This window comes from Bos mutus, chromosome 15, assembly GCF_027580195.1.
Source record: "Bos mutus isolate GX-2022 chromosome 15, NWIPB_WYAK_1.1, whole genome shotgun sequence".
NCBI classification, from domain to species: Eukaryota; Metazoa; Chordata; class Mammalia; order Artiodactyla; family Bovidae; genus Bos; species Bos mutus.
The window spans coordinates 72,557,600-72,573,816 of record NC_091631.1 but is presented as its reverse complement, the minus strand read 5'-3'; the positions used below and the strand labels follow the sequence as shown (position 1 = coordinate 72,573,816).

At 39.5% G+C, this 16,217-nt stretch overlaps 1 protein-coding gene across 3 annotated transcripts in view; it reads left to right on the top strand.

Annotated features, from left to right (window-relative positions):
- TRPC6 (transient receptor potential cation channel subfamily C member 6) overlaps nucleotides 1-16,217 on the top strand; it is a 162,695-nt gene that overhangs the window by 67,780 nt on the left and 78,698 nt on the right. The window lies entirely within an intron of this gene.

Genomic DNA, 16,217 nt, shown 5'->3' with positions numbered 1-16,217 from the left:
AGGACCCTATGGTCCTCTGAAGTCCCACATCATGAAAAAGAGACTTAATTATCTTGGCCTAAAAGTGGGTAACTATTTTTATGAGGACTTTCAATAATAAAGGTAAAAACAGGAAAAACAAAATAAAATTAATGGGTTGTTTGTATAGTAACTAAGTTAACAACAAAATAAATTAACCAGAACACATTACTTCTGAGCATCCTGGAAACATTCAAACTCCTCTTTTATGTTACTATATATTTCTTAGTTGCTTTGACATCCCATGTAATTTATATGTGTGTATTTTCTCACATAAATCTTATGTCAGCTGTACATTATTTCTGTTGTGCAAATCAAGATTTCTTAATAAACCATTGTTTTAATTTCTGAAAAAAACATATTGGACTAAAACTTTGGTTTGCTGTGAAGCATGCATGGTAGAGAAGTGACCCATCACAACAGTTATGAACCATTGTTTCTACTGTGGGGAGTGAGAAGCTCTGAAGCTCCTTAGCTTCAGGATAAATGTGCCCTGAGTTCAGCTGTGCAGTGTGGTTGCTTGATCTGACCTCTGACCTTGCTTTTGCCTTGGCACTATGAGTAATTGGTCTGACCTAGGCCCTTGTTTATCCACCTGTGCCTCTGTCTTAGGATATGGCTCACCTCATCTTCAGAGGTAATGACCCGCAGGGCCACCCCTGACCAGCTCATCTCTGCTATGGCTAAAACAGGAAGAAGGAGATGGAGAAAGAATATCAAGGACATACCTGCAATAATCTGGGTGATAAGAATTTGAACTTCATTGGAGCAGAGAGAACAGGGAGAAGAGAGGGTGAACTTGACTGGTTATAGGGGATGAAAAAAGGAAAACAGTACATGAAATTAATACCAAATGACTGGGAGAAGGGGAATGGATGTGGAAAAGTTGCTAATGTGCGTCTGCATATCCAGATTAGCTGAAAATATGACAGTAAAATTGTGTCAATACAGAAAGTCTCAAATTATGTCTACTTTATTCATATTCACAGGATTCAGGAAGAATTTTGGCAAATAATCTTCCTTTAGAACAACCAAACAGATATTCTTATATTCAAGATTGTGAATCAAAATATTTCTTAGAACACAGGCTATGCATGCTGTTCATATACATTAGCACCGCCTTTCATACTGTAGAGAATGTAACACGCAGTGCCTACCCAGATAAAAGGTAACACATTAAACAGGTGAAGGTGGCAGACTTGGGCCAGACTTCCTGGCACCAAATCCAGCTTTGTCACTGAGGAGACCCTTGTATGGCTTAGAGCAAGTTACATACGCTCTCATCCTGTTTCCCCATTTGGACGGTGGAGATACTATAGTTATATACCTTGTAGTATTAAAGTTGTTATGACAATTGAATTATTAATTATAAAATAAATTTTAGAATTGTACCTGGCATGTACAGAGTAAGTACTATCTAAGTATTTCATAAATAAATGTTTTCTAAGATTCTCCTAATTCTCAGATTATCTAATTTTATAGAAGAGTCTGTTCTGCCCAATCTTTACCCTTGTTTTACTTTGCCTTTAGGTGATTCTACATTGACAAATATTTTAAAACATACCGTTTATGTTAGTGTTAGTCACTCAGTTGTGTCTGACTCTTTGCGACCCCATGGACTGTAGCCTGCCAGGCTCCTCTGTACATGGGATTTCCCAGGCAAGAGTACTGGAGTGGGTTGCCATTTCTTCTTTAGGGGATCTTCCTGATCCAGTGATCGAACCTGGGTCTCCTGAATTGCAGGCAGATTCTTTATCATCTAAGCCACAAAGGAAACCCATGTATGTCAGAGGACCTAGTTAAAGGACAAAAGTCTGCTAAGTGCACACTCATGCCTTTCCCCAGGCCATTTAATTCCTTTGCTGCAGCAGTAGCATCTGCCGGTCCCTCAAGAGAAGGCTCTGAAGGCAGGGCTTGCAGAGCCGGGAGGCAGCCTGGTATTCATCCTGGCACCCCATTGCTTCTGTGTCGCTCCATCCTAACTGATTAATAGACTGCATGTGCGTCATCCTACTCCCATCTTTACCAGCATGCAAACTCCTTTAATCCTTCCTTATCTTGAACTTTGCTAACCTTCTGAGCTATAAACCTTTCAGTTCAGTTCAGTTCAGTCACTCAGTTGTGTCCGACTCTTTGTGACCCCATGAATCGCAGCACACCAGGCCTCCCTGTCCATCACAACTCCCGGAGTTCACTCAGACTCACATCCATCGAGTCAGTGATGCCATCCAGCCATCTCATCCTCTGTTGTCCCCTTCTCCTCCTGCCCCCAATCCCTTCCAGCATCAGTCTTTTCCAATAAGTCGACTCTTCGCATGAGGTGGCTGAATACTGGAGTTTCAGCTTTAGCATCATTCCTTCCAAAGAAATCCCTTTATAAAGCTATAAATGAAATCTTATGGATCTACAAGTCTGGCACTTAAAACACATGAGAATTCCTTAGCAAATATACTTTCTTTTCCTTGAAGAGTGAAAATCACCCATGTTGGGGGCCAGAGTGAGGTACTCCGCCCATGACAAAGGTCATGAGGAAGGAGGCTCGACATACGCAAAGGCGGGATCGAGCCTCAGGAGTCCCCCTGGAACTCCTCGAGCATCTACCCCCATTACCAGAGCCTGCCTACTTTACTACTTTGTGCTCTTACCTACATCTCTGACTTTACGGGGGGCTGTCCCCCACCACCTCTTTCGGAGAAGGAGTTAACCTAGAGCTCCAGTCAATAAAAACTCTTGGGTGTGACAAGAGTGTTTTAACCTACAAACTCCTCTGAAGGTTCTCTAGCCTGCCTGATAGGCTCGTCCGGCCACATGTGATTGCTCACAGCCTCCCAACCATGAGAGGCACAAGATGCTTTAAACCCTCTAAAAACAGGTTCTTTAGAGAAGTTAGAAAACTATAAGTATAGTGGGCTAATTAGAAATTGTGTTGGTGAAGGGTTTTTCATTTGTTGAGCCAATGTTTGTTGCTAAGTCTCCATATCCCCTGCCCTTACACACATTAATGAATATATAGAATTAACCTTTGATATTAATCACGTTAGACCTTAGGCTAAGTAAATTCTTTCCTTAACTAAAACCCACTACACCCTCACCCTGTAGGAATGTAACTTTATTTGGGTGGCGTCTGTTTTGAGAATAATCAGCCCTGGGGAAATAAGTGTCCTGATTGACTGACCGCTGTCACAAGGAGAGGGTCGTAAATTGTCAGCAGGCCCCCCTGGCCAGAAGATGATGTAACACCCTTAAGACCTCTGTATACATTTGTATGAAGCACCTGACTTTGATAAAAGTCAGGACTACTGACCCCGCGTGACTTTTGCATAACATCTCAGTGTATAAAAGTAGACCATGGAAAATAAAGAATTGGGATCAGTTTCTCGAAATACTGGTCTCCCCATGTCGCTCTCTCTCTCACTCTGGCTGAGTCTCCATCTGGAGCGCTTGAACCCACCATGCTTACTAATTATGCCTGGGCTTCTAAGATCCGACCGGGAGGCCTCAGTGTCTCCTCTCCTTTGGGAGAATGGAAGGGCGCCTGCGCCTCGTAAGTGGTGCAAACTTCTTGTCTTGAAGTTTTATTGGTCTCCCGCGTAAACCAAGCTACTCAGCCTCTTTTCTCCACTGAATTTTCCTACTGAGCTATCCTTATTCTATTACTCTTTATATCTTTAATTAATATCTAATTGAAGCTATTGTATCCTGATCCTCGCCTATGCCATCTCTCCTTCGAATACCCTGGATCAGCCGGGGCTGGTCCCCGGCACACCCAGTCGTGTCCAACTCTGCCACCCCATGGACTGTATGTAGCCCACCAGACTCCTCCGTCCATGGAGTTTTCCAGGTAAGAATTGCTGGAGTGGGTTGCCATTCCTTTCTCCAGGGGATCTTCCTGATTCAGGGATTGAATCCCAGTGTCCTGCACTGCAGGCAGGTTCTTTACCACTGAGCTACCTGGGAAGCCCTTTTATTCCTTACTTTCAACTGAAATTCAGTTCATTAGTAGTTAAAAAGAGGAAAACTGTGCTTGTCCATGGTTAATGCCTCCTTCCTACCAGTAGGTTATTTATTGATTAGTTGGAAATTTCCAGGATCTATGACTTGGCAAGGATCATTAATATTTTCATGATTTCCAATACAAATTGGTTTTTGGTATTAGTTTATAAATTACTGCTTCATTTCTAGACTCTTAGATCAATTTAACCTCCTGGAAGATATCTAAGAACTTTTTTGGCCTGTCAAAATTCTGTCTGATAGAATTTTTCTTGGTACATTTACTTATGACCTCACACTCCTGAGCAGGTTTATATTTTTTAAATACACATAGGTGAGAGGGCATCACATGGCAAAAGCAATGGTCCTGCATCCTTACAGATTTATATGAGAAGAGAAAACAGCCTACAAATGAGAGGTAATAATAGAAACAATAAGGAAATAATGATAACAGCATTTATTGTGTCTTATGCCAAGGGCCACACTAAGCAGTTCTTTGTATGTTATATGGGGCTTCCCTTGTGGCTTAGGCTAGTAAAGAATCCACCTGCAATTGGGGAGAGCTGGGTTTGATCCCTGAGTTGGGTAGATCGCCTGGAGAAGGGAAAGGTTACCCACTCCAGTATTCTGGCCTAGAGAATTTCATGGACTATACAGTCCAGGGGGTCACAAAGAGTGGGACATGACTGAGTGACTTAAAAAAAAAATAGAGGACACACCCTAAGGTGATACCTGTATTTTAAAGATAATTTTTAATCAAAATATTTCATAACAAGATTACATTAGTGAGTAAGATTACATTGCATACACTACTTTATGAACTGCATTGCATTTGTAAATCATATCTTAGTTTCCCTTTCCCCTTTTAAAATCAGAGTAGACCTCTTTCCATGTCAGTATCTCTGAATCTCACATTTGGCTAATACTTATTAATCTGACTTTTACCTTTTCCATCACACATGTTTAAAATAAAAAATACATAAATGTAACATAAGTATATTTATTCAAATAATTTAAAACCTGATTATAGATATGGATATACAGATAGACACAGATAAAATATATAATTCATTATATATCAAAAAGTATTTGTGGTGGCAGAGATTTAAAGAAAAAACTAAAAACAAATGGTGTAATTATTTAGTTACTTCATTGTAAAACATGTTCTTTTGTAAACAGATAATTTCATGAATTTAATAAATTTTAAATTGTGCACCATTGTTTTTATAAAAGCTGTAAAGTGTCCATGGTATGGACCTAACAGAAGCATAAAATATTAAGGAGCGGTGGCAAGAATACACAGAAGAACTGTATAAAGAAGATCCTCATGAACCAGATAACCACAATGGTGTGATCACTCACCTAGAGCCAGATATCCTGGAATGTGAAGTCAAGAGGGCTTTAAGAAGCATCACTATGAACAAAGCTGCTGGAGGCAATGGAATTCCAGTTGAGCTATTTCAGATCCTTAACAGTGGCCACAGGACTGGAAAAGGTCAGTTTTTATTCCAATATCAAAGAAAGGCAATGCAAAAGAATGCTCAAACTACTGCACAGTTTTAGTCATCTCACATGCTAGCAAAGTAATGCTCAAAATTCCCCAAGCCAGCTTCAACAGTATGTGAACCATGAACTTCCAGATGTTCAAGCTGGATTTAGAAAAGGCAGAGGAACCAGAGATGAAATTGACAACATCCATTGGATCATAGAAAAAGCAAAAGAGTTTCAGAAAAACATCTACTTCTGCTTTACTGACTATGCCAAAGCCCCTGACTGTGTGGATCACAACAAACTCTGGAAAATTCTTAAAGAGATGGGAATATCAGACCACCTTACCTGCCTCCTGAGGAATCTGTGTGCAGGTCAAGAAGGAACAGTTAGATCTGGACATGGAACAACAGACCAGTTCCAAATCAGGAAAGGAGTACATCAAGGCTACATGTTGACACCCTGTTTATTTAACTTATATGCAGAGTACATCATGCGAAATGCCACACTGGGTGAAGCACAAGCTGGAATCAAGAATGCTGGGAGAAGTATCAATAACCTCAGATATGCAGATGACACCACCCTTATGGCAGAAAGTGAGGAACTGAAGAGCCTCTTTATGAAAGTGAAAGAGGAGAGTGAAAAAGTTGGCTTAAATCTTGACATTCATAACACTAAGATCATGGCATCCAGTCCCATCACTTCATGGCAAACAGATGGGAAACAATGTATACAGTGACAGACTTTATTTTTGGGGGCTCCAAAATCACTGCAGATGGTGACTGTAGCCATGAAATTAAAAGACGCTTGCCCCTTGGAATAAAAGCTATGGCTAACCTAGACAGCACATTAAAAAGCAGAGATATTCCTTTGCCAAAAAATGTCTGTCTAGTCACAGCTGTGCTTTTTCCAGTAGTCATGTATGGATGTGAGAGTTGGGTGCTGAAGAACTGATGCTTTTGAACTGTGGTGTTGGAGAAGACTCTTGAGAGTCCCTTGGACTGAAAGAAGATCCAACCAGTCCCTCCTAAAGGAAATCAGTCTTAAATATTCACTGGAAGGACTGATGCTGAAGCTGAATTTCCAATACTTTGGCCACCTGATGCGAAGAACTGACTCACTGGAAAAGACTCTGATGCTGGGAAAGATTGAAAGCAGGAGGAGAAGGGGATGACAGAGGATGAGATGGTTGGGTGGCATCACTGACTCAATGGACATGATTTTCAGCAGGCTCTGGGAGTTGGTGATGGACAGGGAAAACTGGTGTGCTGTGGTCCATGGGGTCGCGAAGAGTCAGACATGACTGAGTGACTGAACTGAAAGTGTCCTTGAAAACAATTAACGTATCATATGCAGACACACACATATGCACATATACATACCCCATTTCACAAATGCATATAGTCCCCTGTCAATCTAGTATATAGTACTGGACCTCTGTCATCAAAAAATATAAATTGTGAAATCTGTGTTTTCTCTCAACATTATATAAGAACACTTGCTTGCTCAGTCCAATCATTGTGGGCATAAAATGATTAAGCAAAGTCAAAAGATTTTACTTCATGAATGTCTAAGTGTCATAGAAGATTCAATTTTAATTATTGGTAGTGGTTTCAATTGTTTTTAAAATTTTTTTAAAGTTTTTTAAACTTTTAAAATTTTAAAAATAACTTAGCAATTATTCTTAATTGGTAAAACAAGTATAACCAAGACTTAAAGGCAATAATTCAACAGAGACCTCAAAGCCCAGGAACATCACTTGGCATTTTCAGGAGAAGTGACCATTTCAGAGGAAAATAAATGTTCTGCAGGAAATGAAAACCAAAAGACATTACTTTTATTCCTGAAAATTTATAACTAATTAAATTTTTCTTGTATTGCTAGTCATATTTCCTTCTCCAGTTTCAGTACTATGATGTATAAAATATTGCACAATTGTACCTATACATTTTGAAATTGTAGCTTTTTTCATCCCATCAGCATTTGTGTGTATAGTGAATAGTATAATTCATTAGAAACATGACTTAATTAATTATACTTTAAAATGTACACTGCCTATACTTTGGGAGATGTCTATCTAATAAAATCATCTTTTGATATCAGAACATTCTAGAAAATAATTATATATACAATAAAAGACAATTTAGGAATGGCATATCTGGAAAAAGCCCACTCAGTAAAAAGTAACTGTGGTTATTGATTTTGATTTTAAAAAGGGGAAGGGAAACTAAGATGTATAACATTTTTTAAAAATTAAGAAACATACATAAGCTTCTAAGGACAGAAAATAAACCATAGATAGCTTATGTTCAGTGTTTAATACAGTTTCACATGGAAGTTAGCTCTCAGAGCTTTAATGGGGATGATAGTGCTCCTCTCTACGCTGGAGGAAACAATTCCATTATTTTGAAGTGTCTGCATTATCCACATGAGTATTCATTGTTCAAAGGAGGGATACAGAATGGGAAGGAGATTCATATTTATGCCTCTTCATTAATGTTTATATATATTGAACCCTCCCCACATGCCAGAAATTGTGTGTGGGACTGAAAAAGAAAAGCTTGATTTTTGTCCTGCTTGAACTTACATTTTACCATGTGATGAAAGCTCATTGTTGTAAGTACCCTACTATGCAGGCAGTGAGTGCAAAGGGCTATGGAGCACAGAAGGGAAGCCACTGCTCTTATCCAGGGGTCAGAGAAAGCTTTCCTGTGTGTTTCTCAGTCCCCATTCTTGCTGCCCCGTGTTAGGTCGTCCTCGTCTTGCACCCAGCTTTTAGCCATAGTCTCCTAACTAGTCGTCCTGCCTCATGTCCTTGCTCCTGTCCACTCTAAATCTAATTTAGAAGCTTTCACTCTCCCCACATCACTCTCAGGATTGCGTTCAAATACAGTATTATGTCTCAAAATATCTTTAATAGTTGGCATGCCATGTTCTTCCCATCCTAATCTCTAGCCATCTTGTTACACTGGACCCTAACGTGTAACTAAACTACTTTGAGTTCCAAGGACACATTATGTTTACGCATCTTATCTGCCCCTGGTTCATGTACTTCCTCTTTCTAGAACATTCTCATCTCCTTTACTGCACCTGTACCTGGTTAATTCATTCTCATTGTTTAGGTTTCTGTTCAGATGTATTCATCCAAGCCAAAAACATAAGTGTCTTCCTACTATCTTCCCTTTTTCTTGTCCTTTTCATTTAATCAATCATCAAATCCTAAAAATTCTAAGACTAAAGCACAAGCTGGAATCAAGATTGCTGGGAGAAATATCAATAACCTCAGATATGCAGATGACACCACCCTTATGGCAGAAAGTGAAGAGGAACTAAAAAGCCTCTTGATGAAGGTGAAAGAGGAGAGTGAAAAAGTTGGCTTGAAACTCAACATTCAGAAAACAAAGATCATGGCATCCAGTCCTATCACTTAATGGGAAATAGATGGGGAAACAGTGGAAACAGTGTCAGACTTTATTTTTTGGGGCTCCAAAATCACTGCAGATGGTGACTGCAGCCATGAAATTAAAAGACACTTACTCCTTGGAAGGAAAGTTATGACCAACCTAGATAGCATATTCAAAAGTAGAGTCATTACTTTGCCAACAAAGGTTCGTCTAGTCAAGGCTATGGTTTTTCCTGTGGTCACATATGGATGTGAGAGTTGGACTGTGAAGAAGGCTGAGCACCAAAGAATTGATGCTTTTGAACTATGGTGTTGGAGAAGATTCTTGAGAGTCCCTTGGACTGCAAGGAAATCCAACCAGTCCATTCAGAAGGAGATCAGCCCTGGGATTTCTTTGGAAGGAATGATGCTAAAGCTGAAACTCCAGTACTTTGGCCACCTCATGTGAAGAGTTGACTCATTGGAAGAGACTCTGACGCTGGGAGGGATTGGGGGCAGGAGGAGAAGGGGACGACAGAGGATGAGATGGCTTGATGGCATCACTGACTCGATGGACGTGAGTCTGAGTGAACTCTGGGAGTTGGTGATGGACAGGGAGGCCTGGCATGCTGTGATTCATGAGGTCGCAAAGAGTCAGACACGACTGAGCGACTGAACTGAACTGAAGCATCTTTACTGTGAATTATTTAAATTTCTCCTACTTACTAACGCATACCTGCAAGGTTGGTATTCTTGTTCCCCTGGTAAAACTAAAGCTAAAAGGGATTAAGTTGCCAACTCAGGACCACACATTTAATAGGTCACACATCTGGGATGAAAATCAAATTCCATATGACTTCAAAGCCAAAATGCTCTAGCACATTGCCTTTCTCCTACGTTTCCAGACGTTTGCTCCAAAAATGTTGTTGCTTTAAGATGTTTAATTTAATTTTTTGTTTCTTCCATATTTATATAAAAATCAGTGGCTAACAAAATTGAGCACTAGACTTTTACTTTATATTTCTAAGGGATAGAAAGTAAGAAATAATTGAAAAGTGAATGAAGCAGATATTTTCATTTTAAATAAGAGAAAAATAAATTATTTAAAAAGGATTTCAGGCTGATCTCACTTTATATGTAGAATCTAATAAAGCTGAATATACAGAGACGTAAGTAAAATGGTGGTTACCAGGGACAGGGAAATGGGATAAACGGGGAGATGTTGGTCAAAAGGTACAAAGTTGCAGTTATGTAAAATTAATGGGCTAGAGATCTCAAGTACAGCATGATAATTATAGTTAATAATTCCATATTGAATACTGGAAATTTGCTAGGAGAGTAGACTGCTGCTGCTGCTGCTAAGTCACTTCAGTCGTGTCGGACTCTGTGCGACCCCATAGACGGCAGCCCACCAGGCTCCCCCGTCCCTGGGATTCTCCAGGCAAGAACACTGGAGTGGGTTTCCATTTCCTTCTCCAATGCATGAAAGTGAAAAGTGAAAGTGAAGTCGCTCAGTCGTGTCCGACCCTCAGGGACCCCATGGACTGCAACCTACCAGGCTTCTCCGTCCATGGGATTCTCCAGGCAAGAGTACTGGCGTGGGGTGCCATTGCCTTCTCCGAGGAGAGTAGACTACAGATATGCTTACTCTCACAAGAAAGGTTAACTATGTGAATAAATGGATATATTAATTAGCTTGACCATAGTAATCATTTGCTATGTGTATATATATCAAATCAATGTGTTGCAAACCTTCAATATAATCAATTTTATGAAAAAATAAAAATTCTAATCAGACAAAAATGTCATTGTAGTTATGAATCTCCTATGAACAAATAAAAATTTTAAGATATTGCAAGCAAACTGTAGGAAATTCTACCACCCACCCACATATAACCATTGTTAGCAAATTTTCCTATATTTTGTAGATTATATATAATAATGTATTCACATGTATCATACTTCCTGCTACTGACTCTTTTGGGGGAAATGGAGAATATTGAAACAAAAGATCCAGTCTTGAAAGCAAAGCTTTACAATATGGTAGAATTACATTTTGACTTAAATACATTCAGATCTAAGGGATAAAACAGGCCTGACAGACATTGAAGTCCCTGTCTTTAGACATTCACCAGAATGGTCTTGATGGGTACACAGTCCAAATTTGTGAAAATGACACTACAGTGAAGCTAAAAATTAGTATGAATGAGAGACTATTTCCAGATTGGAGAAATGCTGGCTGACTTTGACTGAGTAAGCCCAAATTGACTTTGGCAAGGACAGAGCCTGTCTAGTTTGAGGAGATCCTTCCAAATTAGTTATTATAATTTTAAAACCATAAAAGAATTCAGAGGCAGAGAAGTGAGAGAGAAGTGAAAGTTTGTCTCAAATGTTGACATGGGAGGGGCAGAAAATTTCATGTGGAATCACTGTATCCATTTTTTTTTATTTAACTTTATAATATTGTATTGGTTTTGCCATATATCAAAATGAATCTGCCACAGGTATACATGTGTTCCCCATCCTGAACCCTCCTCCTTCCCCATACCATCCCTCTGGGTCGTCCCAGTGCACCAGCCCCAAGCATCCAGTGTCGTGCATCGAACCTGGACTGGCGACTCGTTTCATATATAATATTATACATATTTCAATGCCATTCTCCCAAATCATCCCACCCTCTCCCTCTCCCAGAAAAATTGTAAACAACTTTTTTTTCATTTATATATACATTACTTAAATAGTCATTGCAAGTAGAGAATATTTGAGTAGTGATTAGATACATTTTTATCACAAATGAATAGCTTTGGTCTTTTTCAATTTGTTTTGTTTCAGTTTCAGATAAATATTTGTGGACAGTTGTCTAACCTAAGGGGAAATATAGAACTTTTGCTTTTTACTGAAGATTTCAGTTGGTTTTATCACAGAGTTAGTCTCCAATGATTAGTAAAATCTGTGTTTTATTTCTGCTACAGTTGATTTGAAATGTTTCAGAATAAAGGCAAAACAAAAGAGAATTTCAGATAAAGGAAGACAAGGGTCACTGCATAGCTTCTAGTCTTCTAATATATCTTAGAAATGATAAAGAACAAGAAAGAGCAAATAAAATTTCACAGAAACATACCCATGGTATAACTTGAAAACAAAGAGTGATCAAACTTCAATATAACTGAAATAAGAAAATGGAAAACAAACCTACTAAATCCTAGTGCAAGATCACATCCTCCTGACAGCTCTGCTCTACCATGGCCTGCTTAGCAAGGACAGAACAAGAAAATCCATGGGTAAGAGAGAAGAAAGCTAGTGGAGAGTCTCAGGTTGGTCTAAAAGCACTGTCAGAAAGACTATGCTATGCTTAGTCACTCAGTCATGTCTGACTCTTGGTGACCCCATGGACCATAGCCCACCAGGCTCCTCTGTCCATGGGATTCTCCAGGCAAGAATACTGGAATGGATAGACTATCCTTTTGCTAGGGGATCTTCCCAACCCAGGGATCGAACCCAGGTCTCCTGCATTGCAGGCAGATTCTTCACCATCTGAGCCACCAGGGAAGCCCAAGAATACTGGAGTGGGTAGCCTCTCTCTTCTCCAAGGGAACTTCCGTACATGAACTGGGGTCTCCTGCATTGCAAGCAGATTCTTTACCAGCTGAGCTACCAGGAAAGCCCCAGAAAGATTAAGCCTACACTTAGTCTGAAAAATACTTAAAAAACGTGCCTTGGTAGATCAGAGCATGAACTCCAGGGAAAGAGCTATAGGGTATAGGTTGAACATTCTTGAAAATGTATACCTTCTAGGGCGAAAGGCAAAAATGATATGAAAAGCCCCCTTTGGCTATTTATTAAGTAGTGAAAGGTAAAAGAGGCCAAAAAGAGAAGTATCTGTCCAGAAAGACAATGGATAACCAAAAATTTGAAGGATATACAACCTGATCTCTAACCACCAAAAGAGCAACAGTCTACTCACCTATCTGAGCTTTGTGATATTCACAGAAGAGGGTACAATTGAACTAGGAATTTTGTACAATACAAAAAGGAACACAAAAGGTTCCAGTTGTCCTGCATCCATACCAAAACATGGTGTGATCATTGTTTTTAATTTTAGCCATCCTAACTGCAGCCATGAAATTAAAAGATGCTTGCTCCTTGGAAGAAAAGTTATGACCAACCTAGACAGCATATTAAAAAGCAGAGACATTACTTTGCCAACAAAGGTCTGCCTAGGCAAAGGTTTGTTTTTTTCCAGTAGTCATGTATGAATGTGCTACTGTTGCTGCTGCTGCTAAGTCGCTGCAGTCATGTCCGACTCTGTGCGACCCCATAGACGGCAGCTCAGCAGGCTCCCCCATCCCTGGGATTATCCAGGCAAGAACACTGAAGTAGGTTGCCATTTCCTTCTCCAATGCATGAAAGGGAAAAGGGAAAGTGAAGTCGCTCAGTCGTGTCCAACTCTTAGTGACCCCATGGACTGCAGCCCACCAGGCTCCTCCGTCCATGGGGTTTTCCCGGCAAGAGTACTGGAGTGGGGTGCCAGTGCCTTCTCCAGTATGGATGTGAGAGTTAGACTATAAAGAAAGCTGAGCACCAAAGAATTGATGCATTTGAACTGTGATGTTGGAGAAGACTCTTGAGAGTCCCTTGGACAGCAAGGAGATCCAACCAGTCCATCCTAAAGGAAAGCAGTCCTGAATATTCATTGGAAGGACTGATGCTGTAGCTCAAGCTCCGATACTTAGGCCACCTAATGTGAAGAAATGACTCATTTGAAAAGACCCTGATGCTGGGAATGATTGAACACAGGAGGAGAAGGGGATGACAGAGGATGATATGACTGGATGGCATCACTGACTCAATGGACATGAGTTTCAGTAAACTCATGAGTTGGTGATGGACAGGGAAGTGTGTTGTGCTGCACTCCATGGGGTCGCAAAAAGTTAGACACGACTGAGCAACTGAACTGAATTGAATAAGTACGCACTGATATCACATAAAGGCTATCATTTGCATTAATTTAATGGCTAAAAACATTGAGCGTCTTTTCTTATGCTTATTTGTCATCCGTATTTATTTTTTGATAAAATATCTGTCAAATCTTTGCTTATTTTTAACTGGGTTCTTTGTTTCATTGGGTTCTTTTTTTCTTTTTAATCAAATTTTGTTATTAACTATAAAAGTTCTTTATGTATTCTGGAAACAAGTCCTTTATCAGGTAGGTAATTTGCGAACAGTCAGTGACTTGCCTTTTAATTCTATTAACAGTGTCTTACAAAAAGTGAAAGTTCTTCACCTTGATGAAGCACAATTTACTAATTTTTAAATTTATGGATCATTACTTTGGTGTCATATCTAGAATTCTCAAAATTGTCTAATTTGTAGGCATAAGGTATTTCATAATATTCTATTATGCTTTTAACATCTGTAGAGTCAGTAATAATGTCACTTTTCATTCTTGGCATTGTTTCTAATCTGGTAGAGCTTTATAATTTATTTTTAATTGAAACATAATTGCTTTACAAATTGTGTTGTTTCTGCCATATATCAACATGAATCAGCCATAGGTATACATATGTCCCTTCCCTCTTGAACCTCCCTCCAACCTTCCCACCTCATCCCACCCCTCAAGGTTATCACAGATTACCTAAAGTTTGTCACAGATTACTGGGTTTGAGCTCCATGCATCACAGAGCAAATTCCCACTGGCTATCTATTTTACATATGGTAGTATATATGTTTCAATGCTACTCCCAATTTATCCCACACTTTCTTTCCCCCACTGTGTTCACAAGTCTGTTTTCTGTCTGCATCTCAATTGCTGCCCTGCAAATAGATTCATCAGTACAATCTTTTTAGTCTACATATATATGTGTTAGTTGGAGAAGGCAATGGCAACCCACTCCAGTACTATTGCCTGGGAAATCCCATGGATGGAGGAGCCTGGTAGGCTGCAGTCCATGGGGTCGCTAAGAGTCGGATACGACTGAGTGACTTCATTTTCACTTTTCACTTTCATGCATTGGAAAAGGAAATGGCAACCCACTCCAATGTTCTTGCCTGGAGAATCCCAGGGATGGGGGAGCCTGGTGGGCTGCCATCTATGGGGTCGCATAGAGTCAGACATGATTGAAGCGACTTAGCAGTAACGGCAGCATATGTGTTAGTACATGTGATTTGTTTTTCTCTTTCTGACTCACTTCACTCTGTATAATAGGCTCTAGGTTCATTCACCTCATCAGAACTGACTCAAATAGATTCCTTCTTATGGCTGAGTAATACACCATTGTATGTGCCACAGCTTCTTTATCCATTCATTAGTTGATGAGCATCTGGATTGCCTCCTACCTATTGTAAATAGTGCTGTAATGAACATTGGGATGCATGTTCTTTTTCAGCTATTGTTTCCTCAGGGTAAATGCCCAGAAGGGGGATTGTTGGGTCATATAGTAGTTTTATTCCTAGTTTTTTAAGGAATCTCCTTACTGTTCTTCAAAGCAGCTGTATCAGTTTGCATTCCTACCAACAATGCAAGAGGGTTCCCTTTTCTCCATACCCTCTCCAGCATTTATTGTTTGTAGATTTTTTGATGATGGCCATTCTGACTGGTGTTAAGTGATACCTCACTGTAGTTTTGATTTGCATTTCTCAGTAATGAATGACGTTAGGCATCTTTTCACGTGCTCATTAACCGTCTGCATGTCTTATTTGGAGAAAGGTCTGTTTAGGTCTTCTGCCCACTTTTGACTGGGTTGTTTGTTTTTCTGGTATTGAGCTACATGAAGTGTTTGTATATTTTGAAGATTAATCATTTCTCAGTTGCTTCATTTGTTATTATTTTCTCCTATTCTGAGGTTGTCTTTTCATCTTGTTTATAGTTTCTTTTGTTGTGCAAAAACTTTTAAGCTTAATTAGGTCCCATTTGTTCTTTTGTTGTTCTTGTTTGTTAATTTTTTTGTTTTTATTTCCATTTCTCTAGGAGGTGGGTCATAGAGGATCTTGCTGTGGTATATATCAAGGAGTGTACTGCCTATGTTTTCCTCTAAGAGCTTCATATTTTTTGGCTTTATACTCCGGTCTTTAATCTATTTTGAGTTTATTTTCATATATGGTTTAAGGAGGAGTTCTAGCTTCATTCTTTTGCTTGTAGTTGTCCAGTTTTCCAAGCAGCACTTATTGATGAGGCTGTCTTTTCTCTGTTGTATATTCTTGCCTCCTTTTCAAAGATAAGGTACCCATAGGTGTATGGGTTTCTTCTTGGACTTTCTATCTTTTCCATTGGTCTATATTTCTGCTTTTGTGCCAGTACTGTACTGTTTTGATGACTGTAGCATTATAGTAGTCTGAAATC